Below are 14,345 nucleotides of genomic sequence, written 5' to 3' on the forward strand. Positions count from 1 at the left end.
GAGAGGAGATCACCAGACAAAGTGGTGGAAACTCTTCTTGCCAGGAAAGGAACGATAGTCAAGCCTCCTTTTTATCCACCCTTCCCTCCACACCTTCTGTACTTTTTCTAGTGTTTATGGTCGTGGTGGGCTGATGAGGCTTCATGAAACACTGTACTATTTTCAGAGCTCAGTAGGTGGAACTCTTGGTTTAGAAAAGTTAGAGTTTTCATTGAAATAGCTCGGCATCATCTAGTGGGCTCTGAAAATGAAGACACTGTTTCATGAAGCCTCATCACTATAGATGGCACTTTCTGCTCTAAAATCATTGGTTTGGAACAGCTAGTTCTAAACTGAGAGCGCCACCTACTGTGCTCTGAAAATAAGTACACTGTTTCATGAAGCTTCATCAGCCCGTCGCACGTTTATGGTGACTGGCTTTTAGGATCAGGATCTGGATTCGCTTTACAAGTAACATCCGACTTACGACCGGGATTGGGCGGCCATTCAAAATAGCCGACGCGAGGGTTACAAGTACTGCTGTACTGGTAGATGGCTGTGTGAGAGTGAGATGCTGGGATGCTGTGCTGCCGTAACTCTTGTACGAGATGCCGGGCTGCTACGTGCTGCAGTGCCAGACGTTGAATAAAAAAAAAAAAAAAAAGCATTTCCAGGTAGACATACATGAAATAGATGAGAAAAGAGAACACGAGGCAGGAGGGGGGAGAAAAAGGCAACTCCCAAACTAGGCTCCTGTGAGGGGGGTGCCACAGTGTGAGATTTGAACAAGCACATGAGCAACATCGGAGACATAACAGAACTCAAGGACTGCACATTCGTGAGAGGGGTACGGTATTGCAGTGCAGGTATTGGGAGGGGAGCCGCTGCCACAATGGGCGCCGCAAACTAGGCTGCCTTTCCGACCTGAGAGGGAGGCAGAGTGGGGGCCAAAGAAGGCGTTGAAAACGGGGATGAAGAGTCAGTGATAGGATGGGAAGAGGGGCTGGAGTGTCTTGTCTGCAAAACTTCCAGGAGAGTTGAGCGACCTTGGAAGGCCGGTTGTATCTGGGAGCCAATGAAGATAGCAACTTGTTTTGGGTCAGGCTGATGCTGGTATTTTCCATCTGCCCTTGAGTCTCCTGGTGGCTTGTTCCGAATCTGACGGTCATGTTCAGCCGAGCTGAGCCGTCAGCTTCTCGCTTGAGTCTGAGTGCTGGCAGACGTGCACAAGTCATGACGGACAGCAGTTTCCGAACTTTGTGGTAGAACAGGTAGCCGCCTAGAACAATCAGCAGGAAAATAACAATAATATAATAGCATTAGCTACCACTAGCTTGCCGTCGTATATCTGGTCCTCAGATGTTGGACCCCATAACCAGGTCATTCAGACTGTCACTAAAAGATCCGATAAACGTCAGGATGCCGCCTAAGCGCCGCCTTTAGGGTGAGAACGTGTTGCTCTGCAACACTGACTGCAGTATCTGCCAAGACAATAAGCCATGAAAAAGCTCTCCGCGGTCAAATCCAGGCACGAGCTAGAGATCAAGTGTTTGCAGAAGTGATGAGCGCGAGGGGAATCTGAAGCCACTTGTGAATCATCTGGCTGATGATCTCCAAATAAACAAACCACTGCTGATCTGCAAACAGCTGCCCGGTCGTAATCACTCAGCACCAGAGTGGTCAGTCATCACCTCTCCACTTCACACAGTCCCTGGCAACAGCAGGGACTCGCTCTTTTCGGACAAATTGCACCAATTGGCGGTCACTTCAGCGTGGTCCATTACTTTGCTCCTGATCAGGGGTTTTGTCTTCTGCTCACACGACGCTCTCGACTCACTTTGATCCTGCTTTTCTTGATCGAAATCCTTCGTCCGTCTCGGTGACTTGTCGCCAGCTGCATCACCGAGTCTCCACAACCTCACATTGCTTTCACCCTCGTGCACATATCACACATGAGCAAGTGGCTTTTTCAGGGGTGTTTCAGCAACAATCGCTAGTTTCCCACTCATGTATTGGAATGTAAATACTGTTATGAAAAATTATTGGTTTTCTCTTAAATGAGTTATCAGCTACTACTGAAAAATAATTTGTAAAATATGGACATTTTTTGGTAATATATCAAATAATTCTTCAATAAAGACAACTTTTACTGCTATTTATTTTGTAAAATGCTTGCGATTTTATCTTCATATTTTGCTTCAGAATACATTTACATACAGAAATAAATCACTAAACACGAAAAATTATTATGGATTGAATGAACATAAACATCTACTTTTAATGCTTTTATTCACCCAATAAAAAATTAGATTAAATTAAATGACTGCATCCAATGAATAAATCTAAATACATTCATGAATAAAAATGACGTTTTATTTTTGAGCTTATGAAGGATGAGCCGGCAATTGCGCCTCCGTGGTTGGACACCACTGAGATAAATGAATCACTCGAGGAAGTGAGGCTCGGCCACAGACAAGAGCGTCGGCTGGACGCTTCCCTGAATCACATTTTATCGTGGGATCGGAGCCGTGCTCCGTCTCCTCACTGAGGTTTGGCAGAGAAGCCTCGCCACAGTATATGAAGAGTCCACGGCATTTCCCCCAGGTGACCATTTGTACTTAACAATTCATGCAATTGATTCCCCAAAGTGTTGAGCCAGATGCCAGATCATTTGAGCTTTGACTTGGATGGCCACTTCTTGGCCCGGAGAAGTGTCTGTGAAAGTCTGAAGCATCTCTCGGGCGACTGGTGGACTGCCAGGAACAGCGTAGGCCCACTCAGATATCACTGATTCACAGCGACGGGGAGGCTCAAAAATGAAATCTTCACTGAGGAAAGGTGTCATGCGACATCTTTATTCCGCTCATGAATGAGCTGTCCGAACGTGCTGCAACATCCTTGTACAATAATCTCGTAGTTATTTTTATTTTTTGTGTTGTACTATGTTTTTATGACATTAACCAAGAAATATATAAAAGAAATCAAAAACATAATGCGTAATAAAAGATAAATAAAACTGAATGCAAATAAATAGAAGCAGAGAAGTAAATTAAATCTTAAAATAAAATCCTAAATAAAATGCAATATATCAAATTAATATATTAAATAAATATAATATAAATATAATATTTATCTTTATTCATTTTGTTTTTTTCTCGGTTTTGAAGTTAAAAAATATATGAAATATCTATTAATATTTTTGGGGGTAGCTGACTTAGTTTTATTTACCTTATGCATATTATTTTCCTTATTAATAGATGCTTAAAATACGAAAGCATTCATCTAATTTCATAATGTGGTGGAGGTCAAAAAAGGTTAAAAGCAAGTGTGTTTGTTGCGGGGAGTCAGTGCTCACGTGTCTGCTGGTTTGCTTTCCAGGGTATTCCTGCCGAGAGGGATGCGAGAGTGCACCCTCATGAATCTTTAACGGCGTCCTCCATGAAGCAGAAGAAAAGAACAGACTCTGCAGAACTCAAATCTGCATCCACTTGAAGTTAAGTGCCCGAGTCTGGAGTGTCAGGAGCAAACAGAGTGCTGCTGTAATCCTTCACCTGGAGTGTTCCCAGCAGGGGGAAGCCAGGCAACATGCGCAGAGTTAGATCAGGGAACCCCAGAGGGGGTTCTTTGAGGAGACATAAGGGTTAGTTTGCGTCGGTACATCCCCCGCTCTGTGGCTCGACATCTGTTTTCTCTCTTTGAATGACGAGACAAAATGTGGCCCCAGCGTGCGCTCTGCGTGACGCGCAGGTGGAAAACTTTGGCTGTGGAAATACCACTTGCAATACGACTTTGGATCAGGAAACATGCTGCCACTCTTCATCCTGATCTTCTGTTTGCTCGGTCATTGGCGGCAAAAGCTCTGTCTGGCTGAGATTTCTAAAGCAGCTGAAGCTCTCCGTCATCTTCATGAGTCTGGTGTTGTGTGATGGTGCCGAGGAGCAGTGGCTCACTTCATTAAGTTGTGGTGTAATTTCCTGACAGAGCTCCATATGGCGCTTGTATTTCATCCTCTTCTATAGACCTACACGACGGGAGAAAAGCCCAAGCTGTCTATGTTAAAGCTATCATTCTTAAAAAACATGAGAGATCCAAAATAACTTCGGGAAACTTTGGTGCTCCTCGCCCTCCTTCTTGCTCTCCACAATCTTCATGCATCATCTACAGTCCTCACTCATGAACTTACTTTAGTTATGACAGAAACTCATTATTTTTGTCGTTGCTTTGACTGAATCTGAAATGAATAGGGTTTGCTTCGGCCACTTCCTGCTATGGTGTCTCCCACTTGGCAGTGGATCTGGCTCACGCATGTTTGGAGCTCAGATGGACGAGTTATATTGGCGTTTGGAACACTTGGTTCTCATATGGCAACTAGATTCAGAGAATATGGCGTCTAGAGCCATCCATCCTCGCCTCGCTGTTGCTAGGTCCCAGGCCAATGTAGAGATATAGTCCCTCCACCTGGTCCTGGGTCGACCCCTTGGTCTCCTCCCAGCTGGCTCTTCTCAACATGAAGAAGCAGCAGCTCTACTCCAAGTCTCTCCCAGGTGAGAGAATTGCTCACCCTATCTCTACGGGAGACGCCCGTCACCTTGTTCTTTCCATCATGACCCAAATCTCATGACCACAGGTGAGAGTCGGGACGAAGATTGATGGATGCCTCTTGGCTCAGCTCTTTTTTAACACACAACAGTACGATAGTGTGATTGAAGTATGTTCCGAATCGTGGACCAGTCTCGTACTCCCCCACTCGAGAACAAGACCCAGAGCTACCTGAACTTTTCCACTTGAGGCAAGGACACAGTCCAAACCCTTTTAACCATTGCTTCGAATTTAGAGGTGCTGATCCTCGTCCCAGCCGCGTCATACGAACCGTTCGAACGAGAGCTGAAGGTTGCAGTTCACAACTGCAAGTGTAAACATGAATGCGCTCAGCGAAATAAAAGTTTGACCAACATGATGTAAATCTAAGCCTATAAAAATGAGTGTTCTAAAGGCGAGGTACATGATATGTTTCTTTCGTCTAGTCTGAGCTTTGTCATTTTTGTTTTCCTCGTCTTTTAAATCACTGCAGTTTCTAAACAAAGTTCAAGTCCCAAAAACCCACTGTACTATTGACAAAAGTCACAGCCATCCAAACCAATGACTCCTTCCCTTCTACTGTCTCAGCCACAGAAAATACCTTTTTCTCAGCTCTGCGTCCCACCTGCTGTGACACGACTGGACATGAAGTGATCCCAAATATCTTGTTCGGGATCTTCCACCACGCACCCGCCAGCCATCAGATGCTGTGCTGTCGAATACAGGAGCAGCTCTCTCAGCCAACAAGGGAGCGAAGACTCACTGCCTTTGATGTTTCCATTTAAAGTCGGATTTCCCGAACAAGTGCACTCTGCCTTCCTAGCCTCGCGAGCCGCCCGGCTGTCTGACTGAGATAGACCGTGTCCCTAATCTTCTAATTGGTTGGGAGTCATGGCCATTACCTGGGAGATGACAGGGTGGAATCGATAAGTAGCACAGCGCTTAACAACGTGCCCCACTGTTTCTGTCTCCTCACTTCTCACCGCCTGTATTTCTCACTTTCCCCTCCCGCTTCGCCCTCTTTGTCTAAACTCACTGTATCCAAGGCAACAGTCATTCAATATGGCCGCAGCGGTGGAATAAACACGCCTTTAATTTGTCTTTATTACGTTCCCATTGCTCTTCTTTGTACTCCATTTCTCACGCTCTCTCGAGGGCTGTAATGAGAAAGGTTCGGGGAAGTGTCTGCGCGAGTCTTGTCAGCGCACTGGAGGACCCGTTCTTAATCGTCTCATTTCTCATCAACATCCTCATCTGGCGGTGGATTGTTCTTCATCTCCTGTGTGACAAAGTGCTGATGGGTTTAACCAGACCTCAGTTACGGAGATTCCAGGGGCCCAGTCATGTATGTTTTTCTTCAGCGAGAAACTTGAGAATACAGAAGCTTTGCATCAGTTTTATTTGTGAAAAAGTGGAGGAGAACTAGTCATTTTCCAGACTTCCCTGTGAACACGTCTAGTTTTGGACTTACTCGATATCTAAGTACATTATTATACGCAAGTCTATTCCCGAGTCATCAGCTCATTGGTCAAGACTGTCACTACAGTTTTGTCGTGATTTACCAGGTACATTTTCACGAGTGATGGGCTGATGAGGCATCATGAAACTGTGGACTTATTTTCAGAGCTCAGTAGGTGGCGCTTTCGGTTTAGAAATGTTGTGAGGTTTCACGAAAGTTGCTGTTCAAAACCAATGATTTTAGAGCAGAGGGTGCCATCTAGTGGGCTCTGAAACTGAGGGCACTGTTTGAACAAAGCATCAATTTTCTCACTTACCAGTTTACCCCGGTCACTTTTGGACTAGTCAGTTTACTAGGTCTACTCTCCTTTAACTACTTTGACATGAATTTCTGACTTCATAGTTTCCGAGTCCATCTTCGACTTATGAACCAACCACATGCTTTTCGAGTCAGTTACCGATGTCAAGTTGGGCTTCACCAATTCTGCTGCCACGCTCCCTAGTTGAACAAGTCTGTTATGCACTCTCGGCTAGTCAATGCCGAGTTTGTCAGTGTTCCACGGACTTGTTAGATATTCAAGTCTGCTTCTGGTTTATTAACTCACCAAGTCTTCCTTGTTTTATCAAGTCTATTTCAGACCTACTAGTTCACAGAAATGTGGAGTTTCTAGTTCACCAAGTACATATTTGGCTATTTGCTTAAACAAGTCAACTTTCACTTGACTATCAAGCAGTTTTTTCTTCTTTTTGGGAACAAATTTACCAAGACTGCCAGGACTTGAGCATTAACCGAGCAGCTCTCCAGGTCACCAAGTTGGTGGTGACTAGTGACGGTCTGATGAGGCTTCTTTAAACAGCGCACTTATTTTCAGAGCTCAGTCTCGGTTTAGATATGTGAGGTTTCATTTAAGCAGCTGTCTCAACCAAGGATTTTATAGCAGTGAGCGCCATCTAGTCGGCTCAGAAAATGAGGGCACTGTTTCATGAAGCCTCATCAGCTCTTCACTTGCTGACTATTTTCAAAAAGAAGGAATGCTGCAAGACATTAAGCTCTCGGAACAGAATATAAAATACTTTGTAATGTAGTGAAACAACTGGCAACTTGTACAACTTGTCAGTCTCATCGACGACTGACTGGATCACATCCAACTGAGTTGCTCTGACTAGAGCAGTGAGGGAATCGTGTTAAGATACATAGCAGACACGAGTCGCTCCGACTGTTTCCAGGGTTTAACTTTTTCATAAAAGGCACCCAAGTATGTCGCTCTTGAGGCTTTTAGCTACTTAATATGAAATGTAACATGAACCAACTGGGATGGGAAGGTTAGATTTAGGGTTTCATTTCCCCCCCCCATTGTCTGCCTCAATAACATGACATTTCCTCACTTTTGATTCAGCGGAATTTGCTGTAGCGGCTGGATTTTCTTTGAGTGGAAATTCAACGGAATCATCGTCTTAAAAGGGATGATCTCACGCATCATATCTGTATCATCTGCCTCTGTTCCATGGTGAGTTTGTTTCTTCTCTCCTGTATTCCCGGACTGCTGCCAGCTCCTGGCTTCTCCTAAATGGCTAAACCGCCCGCTGCAGGCTTCAAAAGCCACATTCAACACAACATAATTCTCCCCCGGGACTTTATTCATTTCTCCGCTCACTATATATGCAAATGGTGTCGAGCCGTGGTCCACAATAGTCGAAAAATGACATGCTGTTCATGGAGCTTTGAATAAAGGTGTGTTGTTGTCGGCTGTTGTGAGAGCAACAACAGGAGAACATATCGATTTGAACCTCGGCTCTTTGAGGATGGGTCTAATAATAGGCCTTTGATTGAAAGCCTCACCGGAGTCTGATTCTCATCACACTCCAACATGGAACATGGGCAACATCCTGCTGGAAGAGGAGCAGCGTGTGTCGTCTTTAAATGAGCAGCAACTCTGCTCTGAGTCCGAGTCAGAGCCCTGCGCTCACAGTGGAGACGGCAGATGATGCTCAGAGAACAGTTGTGCTCAGCTTCTGCGACTGGCTATCACTGAAGTCTGCGCTGACAGCCAGCGGAGCAGAACCAGCTCTCAGATCTGAGAGATATTCACGCCAGGATGGAAGATAGATGGATGGATGGATGGATGGATGGATAGATAGATAGATAGATAGATGGATGGATAGATGGATGGATAGATGGATGGATAGATGGATGGATAGATGGATAGATAGATGGATGGATAGATAGATAGATGGATAGATAGATGGATAGATAGATAGATAGATAGATAGATAGATGGATAGATGGATGGATGGATGGATGGATGGATGGATGGATGGATGGATAGATAGATAGATAGATAGATAGATAGATAGATAGATAGATAGATAGATAGATAGATAGATAGATAGATAGATAGATAGATAGATGGATGATAGATAGATAGATAGACAGATAGATATGTGTTATATTGATAGATATATGTTGTGTTGAAGTTGTGCTCTACGTTGTTCTCCAGGGTAAGAGTTCCCCGGTAGATCTGTTAATCCAGCGAACCAGCGACAGACTCACAATAGAGAAGCAGCGTCTCGTGGATGGAGATTATATTCCCAACGTGAAGGGACTAGTTTTACCAGGGACCCGACAGGAAGTCATTCACCTGTAGAGGACGAGTGGAACGCAGCAGCAGCAGCTGTGGTGAATGTGAATGTGTCACTAAGACACAATAAACAACAGAGCCACAGCGTTGGAGACAAGATAGGACCTTCTGCACGTGTTGGTCTTTAATGGCGAGCACAATGAACTTGTGTACCACAGGCGCGGTGAATCAACAGCGGCTGCCTAAATGAGAGCGGCTCTACTACTTCGACGACTGGCTGTTTAATGAGAGCATTTCTCAGTCCCAACACAGCAGTCGGAGAATTTCCTCAAACGCTTTTGTGCAGACCAATTAAAAGAGGGTCGGCTCCGCTGCCTCCCAGGCTCTTTTTGTCCACACTTTTGCGAGCATGTGTTTTCATCCTGAACATGGGAAGCGATGGGAAGCAGGGTAGGAAGTTGCTGACTCACAAGCGAGTCACCTGCAGAGGGCCTCCGTCTGCGTTCAGAGCCCAGTCACTCGGGGAGAGAAGTGGAAGCTGAACTTCAGGGCGCGGTTGACACACGTTCATTTCCCTTTCATTTTCATTCTGACTCTCAAGTGTTCCTGCCGCTCTTCTGCTGCTCGTGTTCAGTTGTTTTGTTTTCAAGTGCTGCTGTTTGATTTCAAGATCATTTTTGTTTTCCAGCTCTGTCAACTAGCTTTAGTGGTTTCATTTGTTTTGCTTTTCTATTATTATTGTCAGGTTTTATTTCTTTGTATTATTTTGTTCTTCTGGTAGTTTGAATGTTTGTTTATTTCCTGTTTTATTTTGGTGAGCTTAGTCTGGACTTCCTGTCTTAACCCCCTTTGTCTTGTCTGTCTCCCTTTCATTGATTGCACCGAGTCGCCTCGTCAAGTCATCGTCATGCCATTGTCTTCTTGTCAAGTCAAGTCAAGTCTCCACGTCAAATCAAGTCTTCATCTATTTAAATCTTGTCTAGTACCTGTCAAGTGACGTTGTTGTCTTGCCCATTAAGTCAAGACAAGTAGTCAGTCATTGTGATGTCTTTCCCCATCAAGTCACATCCTGACGTCAAGTCAAATAACCCTCTATTTGTACTTCGTCTAGTCACTGTAAAGTCAAGTTGTCGTCTCGTCTCATCATGTTAAGTCAAGTTTCCAGGTCGAGTCGAGAAACCGTCTTGTCAAGTCATCATCTGGCCTTGTCCCATCAGGTCTCCACGTCAAGTCAATTAACCGCCTATTTGTATCTTGTCTAGTTACCGTCAAGTCATGTTATCGTCTCATCTCATAAAGTTAAGTCAAGTCTCCACTTCAAGTGGAGAAACTGTCTTGTAAAGACATCATCTCGCCCCCTCCCGTCAAGTCAAGACTCCACGTCAAGTCAATTAACTGTCTATTTGTATCTTGTCTAGTCATCATCAAGTCATGTTGTCGTCTCATTTCATCAAGTTAAGTCAAGTCTCCACTTCAAGTGGAGAAACCGTCTTGTCAAGTCATCATCTCGCCCCCTCCCTTCAAGTCAAGACTCCACGTCAAGTCAATTAACTGTCTATTTGTATCTTGTCTAGTCACCATCAAGTCATGTTGTCGTCTCATTTCATCAAGTTAAGTCAAGTCTCCACTTCAAGTGGAGAAACCGTCTTGTCAAGTCATCATCTCGCCCCCTCCCTTCAAGTCAAGACTCCATGTCAAGTCAAGTAACTATTTGTACTTCGTCTAGTCACCGCCAAGTCAAGTTGTTGTCTCATCTCATCAAGTCAAGTCGAGAAACCGTCTCGACAAGTCATCAGCTCACCTTGTCCCGTCAAGTCAAGTCTCCACATCAAGTTAAGTTGTCGACCATCTGGTCAAGTCCCATCTCATCAAGTCCCCCAGTCAAGTAACTGTCTATTTGTATCTCCTCTAGTAACTGTCAAGTCAAACTGTCTTCAAGTTAAAATCAAGCCTTGTCTAGTCAAGTCATCGTCCAGTCTTTTCAACATCTATAAAATATGCAGTTGTGGTGGTCGTCTCCTGGAGTTGAACCTGCAACTTCCAAACACCAGCAAGGAAGAACACGGATGCAGATGTCCAGGTTAAGATGCTCTTTTCTGTTTGCTTTCTTCTCTTCTTATTTTGTAGTATTTTGTTTCTTTAAGCTGCTTACACGGAGGACTCACCATAAATTGAACCACCTGCGTGCGCAAGAGCAAGAAACTTTCTCTGACACCTGAAAAGCTGCGGCAGGTTTTTCCGGCGCTCCTGGAACACCAGCTCCAAGGGCAGACGGATTATTCAAAAGTTGAGCAAAATATTTCCGGATAACAGTGTGAAATGTCGATATTTCCTCCAGGGATTCATGTGAGCTACCAACACCTACGGTCCCCACAAGCTGTTGATAGCAAAACCCTGAGCTCCTCCTGCAATCTACCTGAGTGTTTCCGACATTTATCAGTCGTCGCGTGACTCCTGCAGGATTTAAAATGGAATTAAAGAAATTCAAAACAGGCGTTTGGAAGCAGCCGGGCTGATGGATGGAACGCCAGCCGAGGACCCCAGCTCGCTGACATTGATGGACAGTGTGATATTGGCTCCCTAATCTCGCCTCCACTCCGACTCGCTCACGTTCTCAGAGACGCATTTTTCTCCGACGCCTCCCTCTCCTTCCCCTGCACTCGCCTTTTCCCCCAGTTCTGCTCCAGCTCATACATTTTGTATGCTCGCGCTGCTCCCCTCAGCCCCGGCGCTCTGGATGTTTGCACACAACACACACCGATTCCTATAAGAATTTGACAAATCAAACAACCGTTTCGCTGGGAAAAGAAAAAAACAAAAACAAGTCAGGCGGAGAGCCAGAGGGGCAACGATTGAGTTTGGGTGAGCCAAACTTCCCAGCCTGCTCAAAGTTCCACAACTGCTCTCACTTTCTTTCCTACCATTAACTCAGTGGCCTTTTTCACATTTCATTTTTATAGATATTGTTTTTTTTCACTGAAAATTTCCCACAGTATTTCATACATTTTTGGGGGGTTCATTTGGTTTTATATTATATATACAATTTTTTGGTTTTGTTTTTTCAGTCCTAACTGAATCATCTGACCATTGAATTCAGCCTTATTTTTATTTCCTGTTATTGTTTAAGTTATTTTTATCAGGCTTCATGAAACAGTCTCCTTATTTGCAGAGCTCAGTTGGTGGCGCTGTCAGTTCAGAAATGTTGTGCGGTTTTATCGAAGTAGCTGTTCAAAACCAAGGCTTTAGTGGGCTCTGAAAATGAAACTGTATCATGAAGCCTCATCAGCCCATCACTAGTTTCAACCCTCCCAAGTTGTTTCGATGCCACCTGTGCTATTCCCATCTGAGTCTTGAGTGTCTTGAAGATACTTGAGTCTTGTACTTGGGTCTTGGCCTTGCCCACACCTGACTGCTTTAATCCACGACGCTTCATGAAACATTTTCAGAGCCCACTATACGGCACTCTCTGCTCTAACACCATTGATTTTGAACAGCTAGTTAACTGAAACCTTGCAACATTTCTAAACTGACAGCGCCACCTGCTGAGCAGCATATATACTTATTTTTTTGATAAGTAGATTTAGACTCCAGACTCCACTAACTTTCCCACATATTTGACATCCCTAAGTAAAGTCTTCTCCCACACAGACGCACCAGCCGCTGACAGTCGGCGGAGCCATCACCCAGTTCCCCAGCCTGCGGGCTTTTCTTTCTTCCTCCGTCGTGACTTCCTGTCGCCCGACTCCAAGCGCTTCAAATGATTAACCTGGGCACACCTCGGCTGTCACCTGTCTCCCAAAGTCTGGGGAAGAAACTAATCTTTGGATTTCACTGGAAAACTTCACACGAGGTTGAAATGTTTTCACGGTTTGACGTCTTGAAACTCCAAACCTGAATGAAAGATGCAGAGTGTTTTAACAGGATGTGGTGTCTCTTTCCTGTGGGTTTCTTTGTTCGTTCTCTTACCTGAGCTTGCGAGTTACACTTTTCTAAGCAGATACTCACACTCTAAAATGCTTGGAACACAAAGCAGTGTTTAGCAAAGGAACTATTCACAGCTCCGTCCAACCTTTTACACCATCGTTTACAAAAAAATGCTTCGTAAATGCTTACAAAAACATAAAAAGAAAGTCAGGTCAAATCAAGTAAGGTCCAAGTCACTATATTTAATTGCACAATCTGATCTGTAAGTATAAGTAAGTGTTGTAATTGTAATTACATTGTAATTACTGATATGCATGAGGCCAAACAGAAATAACTTTTTATTTATGGCTTTTAATGTTGACAAAACTTCCACTGTCTCACTTTTGATACAAAAACTCAACAACACTCAAGTCGTTGTGTCGAGTCATTTCCTCTCAATGTCAGTTTCAAGTCATTCAGTTTTTGTCAAGTCAAGTCAAAAGCCATCAAAACACCACCAGAGTCGACTCGAGTCCAAGTCACAATGAGTCGAGTCCCCATGTCTGGATAGCACCTGTGAAGGATTTGGTTTCAGAGAGACAGTGGAGTCCCAATGTATTGTGCCTCTGCGAATGTCGCTTGGGTTTGAGAAGCTCAATGTGTCACCGGTGTGTAGCTAGCTTAACACTAGCGGTGCAGGACGTAGCGGGGGCCCGGAGGAGGGCGTCAGCCAGAGACATGCCGCTAGTCACCGTGATAAACAGTGCAGGAGGAGAGTGTGTGAACAAGAGGATGGAAGACTGAATCAGGACTGAGAGTTGCATCTGAACTATCGATACACTGAAGTGGACCAATGAAATGGATGTTGGATTAATGGAAAAAATGGACAGAAAAACACAAAAAATCGTGTCCCATGATGGTGGCATCCTTGCCCACTTGATCTCCCACCCATGTTACCAGTAAATCCAGCTTCTCCATCATCAGACCTGCCTCTTTGTGCCCAAAATAGACATATACAAAGGTGTTCATGAACCCAGTGACCACTGTAGCGGGACGTCAGCGTGTCCCACACACACATTCGGTTCGATCTGTCCCAAAATGCACCATTTATCTCTGATATTCCAGGTTTGCAGTAATCTGGAGCCAATCCTTGGTCCGGAGGGGACAAGCTCTGGAAAGGTTTCCAGTCCACGGCAAGGCACATCCACACACTCACACTCAGATTAACCTCCATAACTTTTAGGAAGAACCAAAGCCCCAGGAGAGACCAGCTAAAGGGTCCCTCTTGCCACCGGGAAGCAGATGCCTCCAAAATCAGGTCCCTTGACTCCAGGATTCTAGTGTTTTGCTCTCATTTGGAGGCACAAATGGAGCCTGTGAGCGAAGTATTTGACATTTCCAGAGTGTATCACCAAAGAAAACCTGCCATTTTCTTCTTTAAAAAAATACATAAAGGCAACGGTTAGCCGTGAGGCAGGCTAAAAACACACCCCCCCTGAAGAAGGTGCTCACGTTCCCACACACAACAGCTGGTGAAACACAGTGGCGTTTCAGTGTTTTAACATTTACAGATTAAATGAACCGTTGCAGCACTGCGGAGCATATTACAGAGGTCATGTGATCTGAGGAGGCTTGAAATATCATCACACATTTTTCAATCTGCATAACTGGCAAAACCAAGTGACAAAGCAAGATGGCTGCCACTTCACCGGTGATACCCAAAATAATATATATATATATATATATATATATATATATATATATATATATTGCGAGAGAGATATGCTAACATTTACATAACATTTAATGAATAATATTTAAATAGGGACCTGGGGTCATTTATGCATT

At 44.4% G+C, this 14,345-nt stretch overlaps 1 protein-coding gene and 1 long non-coding RNA gene across 3 annotated transcripts in view; one reads left to right on the top strand and one right to left on the bottom strand.

The window, feature by feature from the left end:
* The window catches only part of kctd16b (potassium channel tetramerization domain containing 16b), a 77,565-nt gene that overhangs the window by 14,729 nt on the left and 48,491 nt on the right, over positions 1 to 14,345 (bottom strand). The gene's annotated exons all lie outside the window — the stretch shown is intronic.
* LOC128748995 (uncharacterized) lies at positions 5,705 to 12,512 on the top strand. 2 transcript variants are annotated; one of them, XR_008412862.1, is made up of 4 exons: positions 5,705 to 5,902; positions 7,413 to 7,523; positions 8,514 to 10,674; positions 12,243 to 12,507. It is a non-coding gene; the product is annotated as an uncharacterized LOC128748995 (long non-coding RNA). The 2 variants fall into 2 exon arrangements; XR_008412861.1 differs by having other exon boundaries at positions 7,413 to 10,674; positions 12,243 to 12,512.

Source organism: Synchiropus splendidus, chromosome 17 (assembly GCF_027744825.2).
Source record: "Synchiropus splendidus isolate RoL2022-P1 chromosome 17, RoL_Sspl_1.0, whole genome shotgun sequence".
In the NCBI taxonomy this organism is placed as follows: Eukaryota; Metazoa; Chordata; class Actinopteri; order Syngnathiformes; family Callionymidae; genus Synchiropus; species Synchiropus splendidus.